The 4,515-nt window shown below is 46.4% G+C and overlaps 1 protein-coding gene across 5 annotated transcripts in view; it reads right to left on the bottom strand.

Annotated features, from left to right (window-relative positions):
* The window catches only part of LOC108746888 (DNA N6-methyl adenine demethylase-like), a 47,440-nt gene that overhangs the window by 25,668 nt on the left and 17,257 nt on the right, over window positions 1–4,515 (bottom strand). The window lies entirely within an intron of this gene.

Below are 4,515 nucleotides of genomic sequence, written 5' to 3'. Positions count from 1 at the left end.
GTGAAATTTTAAAAGGCGTGAAACCTTTAGGCTAAAAAGTGCCATGAAAAAATTGACCAAATTCTCCTCGACTGTAATTGGTCAATATCTTACGTGGTTAAAGCTTAACCACGCCTTTCGAGAGCTGAAAGGGTCGCGTTTAGCGAACTTGAAGGAAGTTCCAGTTTAGGGTCAACTTTTAGAATCAACGTCTAGGATCCGACTGTCGCTCGTTGTGTCGTTTCTCGATGCAGCCGGAAAGATCACGCCGATGTTTAGACGCTGGTTTTTCAATCAGCTGACTTTCATTTCATCAAAACCATTTTCACTGCGGCCGACAGATGGCCGGCGACGGGACGGACGAAAAAACCGTTGCACCCATTAGAAGTGCGGCGGTTAAAAATGGTAGATACGTCGGATGGAAAGACAGGTTGCCAAGCGTGCTGTGCAAAAAGCGACGATGCGTTGAAGTTTCCGCGAATAATGATGCTCGCGGTGGAAAACCGGCCGTAATTAACGCCGACGAGAAATCCTCCGGTTATTCCTCGTCTCTAAATTGTCCAACGAAAATAGTGGCCGAGTAGAACGGCTCGAATACAGATAATTTCTTTCGCCACCATCGAAAGGGACACGTGACAACGAAACAAGGGCTCGCGATAACGATTAATTGTATTGCTCTTCGTTGTATTCGCATCCTATTGGCAACACTGGCCTGCGTTTTCTTACAACGAGACCAAACTGCTTTTCGAACGCGGTTTTCGAAACGATCCGATTAATGGCTCTGTTATATCGACGCGAAGTACGACGGCGCGGTCGCGACTTCCGGAGGTGCACGCAACGAACCTTGGACCGCCGGCCATGGCGTCGCCGGTACACGTGTTAGACGGACGAACAAGTAGTACGGCGTGGTAACGGCTTTAATAATTATTTTTACAACGTTTCCGAGTACACGCGGCCTCAGTCCGTCGCGCTTCGCCGACTCGCAGCTGGCTTCCATACAATCCCGCGGCCCATGGCACAAGGGCGGCTCTACGCATGCAAACCCGGCGCGACGCGACGTCTTTCCGTCGAATGCGGTCCCTTCTTTCGATTCGAATCGAGTTCAGCGTTTAAATAAAATTGAACTTCGTTATTCACAGCGTGAATAAATAATAGATTTTTAAAAAGATATGTAAATCCAAAGATTAATTGCATCGACAAAAGAGGAGGGGGGGGGGGGAAAAACCTATCGAAACCTATCGGTCTCATCAAAAAAGTTTGCTGATCCAAAAGTTCAAGATTATCGGGAAGCGTATATTCTATACACGGTAGATGGGTTACATTTCGATATGTCCTGCGGGAAAAAAGTAAGTAAAATTTGTCGGCGTCAACGTGATGACGACGGCTGTATATGATTTTCACCGCGTGAGGATTGCGTGGAAAGGGCGGCACTGCGTGCAGACTTGGCCGGCAGGTGTAAGTAATGGAAGTAACGTGCTTTTAAAGCAGGAGGGGAATACTTAATACTTCTTCTGCATCAGGTGCTATTTTTAACGAGGACAGCTATTATCGCGATGTCCCGCGTAATTTCTCTACTTGTCAAAATGTTCGTTACAGTTGAATAAAATTATATAATGTATTATTTTTATCAAGTTTAAATGTATAATAAGTCAATTACTCTTCGAGAGTTCATAAATTACGTAGTAAGCCGTTATTATTATCGATCTTAGCTTCTCCTTTCCGATGTAACGTATCAAAAAGTACATCTATTTCGAAGAAAGCGAATAATACTTTCTTTGATTGCGACGAAAGAAATCAACAAGACGATTCATCTTCTTCAGACTTACTGCAAATACAGCTAAATCTTCTCCAATGGATAGATCGCGACTGCTCTTCCGTGCCAAAATCTTGGAGGGATCACCACGTGGCCATCGCACGTGGTCATGTTATTGTTTTGAACATAAGGGTGTTGTTACTCCTGCCCAGGAGTAGGACAGGGGAATAGGTACGGAGGGTCGGACACCCCAGGGTAGGGCCACCAGGAGGGATTTCATTCATGATCCCGAAAGCCACCCCCGTTGCCCGGCTCCTCCAGAGACTGCGAGAGCAGGGCAAGCGATACATTACCACCAGAAAAGGGTAGTTCCGTGTCGAGCGGCACATGACGTCTCGGCAAGTGAAGTTGGGGGAACCCTCGGATTTGGCCATTTGATATCTTAATACAGAACCCGCGTGGGACGAAGAGGCGTTTGTCGAGTCAAGGACGCCCCCACGTTGTATTTTACTCAACGGCAGTCGCCAACCCGCTATCGCCACCTTCGCCTCACGCGGGGCAGTGAGGATAGCTAGGTCAGTTCTTCGCATTAGCATCCCCTGGACTTGAGGGTGACGGCCCTACCATCTTCCTCCTCCTAAGTAAGGGTGATCGCGTGGATGGTTCTCGCTCGTTTAATCGGCCATCCTTGCGGTTAATAAAAACGCAATTTCCATAAGTATAGGGAAAGAAATCTTAGATAAGTTGAATGTCTATGTTACATTTACGTTTGGCATAACGTTAATAATCGAAGACTTGTAAAATGTGAATGCTAAAAATATTCGAACGTTTTTATTGAAGAAATGGCTACGGCCCAGTTCCACCGATGTGAAGATTTACTTTAATTTCGATTCATTTCAATTCACTTTATCTCTTTCTAATGCCTGTTTCTACCAATGTAGATTAACTTTAATCTCAGTTCAAGTCACTCGACGTATTTTTCTCATTTTTAACAACTAGACAAAGATGAAACGTTAGTTAAAGCGATCAAAATTAAATTGCATTAGTAGAAACGGATATAAGAGTATTAGAGAGAGATGAGTGTTAAACGGAGATTAAAGTTAATCTTGTATTGGTGGAACCGCGGGCCTATGTCGTCTACCAATCAGAGACACAGCCGACTCACCGTGTCATCAAGTTAGTCGTACACGGACCGGTTAAATCGAGCGATTCTACGGGCATATGATGGAGAGGATGAGAAAGCGGGGTGTCCTCACGTTCAAACGCAAATCAACCGACCTGGTTGTAACCCTCTTCAAAGTGTGCGACTACACACGAAGGTATAAGTAGGGTGGTTGCCAAGGTCGAGGTAAATGCTTGAGATCGCTCGATCCATTTTATTCCTATAATAAGGACAAAGTGACTTTCTATACTCGCACCCAGTCGCACTCGTGAGGCGGATCCGATTCTTTTACGATTAAAGTTGCTCCTTTAAATCTCGACGCTTCTTCGGATCGTTTCTTTGTTTTTTTTTTTTTTATTCTTTCACGCGAAGACAAGTACAAGATTTTTATTTACAAAAAAAAAAAACCCCCGAATTTCAATTGGTGTTAAAGACCGTGTCCTTTCCGAAGATCAAACGCTGCTTCTTCGAGCCTTGGCGAAAATAATGACGACAATCGGCGCAGAATCGCGCGACGTACACGCACAGATATGTCTCTCTTTTTCTCTCTATCTATCTTCGTATCTCACTCTCCGATGCGACATTAACTGTCTACTTCCTAACTTAATCCGTAACTTCCGACGCCGCGACAATCTGACATCCTTTTTATTTTCATTGACTCGTTCCGAGCCTCTCTTGTACGGGGGTCTCGTTCCCAGGATTTTTCTATCCATCGAGCGAGAGTGTGCGAGCGAACGAGCGAGCGGCCATGTTCGTCTCTACCTATTCAATTTATATCGTTGCGTAGTACGCACGTAGTCAGGTCGTGTCTCTCCCTCTCTCGCTTGTCCCATCCTCCTGTCTCGCAGACACGGATGGGACGAAAAAGAGTGCGCCAAATTGACCGACGGAGAGTGACGGCGAGAGAAGAGAGATGTGCCGATCCGCGTGCGCGGTCGTGCCCGTCGTTTTCCTCGATCAGTACTCATCAGTAAAATAATCGTCTCTCATTAAAGACACGTATAATAGAACCCCAGGTATTATACTGTATCTCGACCGTCTCAGGTAATTTCTTTATCGGACCGGAGAGACGGAAGTCACGTCCTATACAAATTTGTTTAACGCTCGGGAAAGATAAACAGTCGAAATTTAGATTCCTTCTAATATCCGAGATGACGGAACAAGCGGGATTCCTTCTCGTCTAAACGGAATAACGATTAATCTCTTTTCGGGCAGCATTGCTTCGGTTAGAAGCGGCGCGGCGCCAAGTGAGAAATTTCCAACTATTAATCGGAAGACGGTACGCAACCCCCTCGCGCGATTCCGGCGCGCGGCGTGCCTTACTTACCGTGCCCTTCCGTCTTTAATTAAAATTGCTAGGCTGCCTGCCGAATGGCACGCTCGCCACCTCAAGAATTCGTTCATAACTCCACGCGCGTGGCAGAGGATATCGGCTAACTGCCGTTAGCTGCTCCTACCGCCGCTAGACACGGCCGTATCAGCCGGAAAGCTCTCGTAATGCTCGATCAGCGTCGTCAACAGTTTGTTTTTCGCTTCTCCGGCCTGGAAAGAGACAGCCTGCCTTCTAGACGGATACGATGATTCATCACTTTACCCTCCCCTCCCCTCCCCTCCCCCCCAC

The sequence above is a fragment of the Trachymyrmex septentrionalis genome, unplaced genomic scaffold (assembly GCF_001594115.1).
Source record: "Trachymyrmex septentrionalis isolate Tsep2-gDNA-1 unplaced genomic scaffold, Tsep1.0 scaffold19, whole genome shotgun sequence".
NCBI classification, from domain to species: Eukaryota; Metazoa; Arthropoda; class Insecta; order Hymenoptera; family Formicidae; genus Trachymyrmex; species Trachymyrmex septentrionalis.
This window is presented reverse-complemented; position numbering and strand designations above follow the sequence as displayed.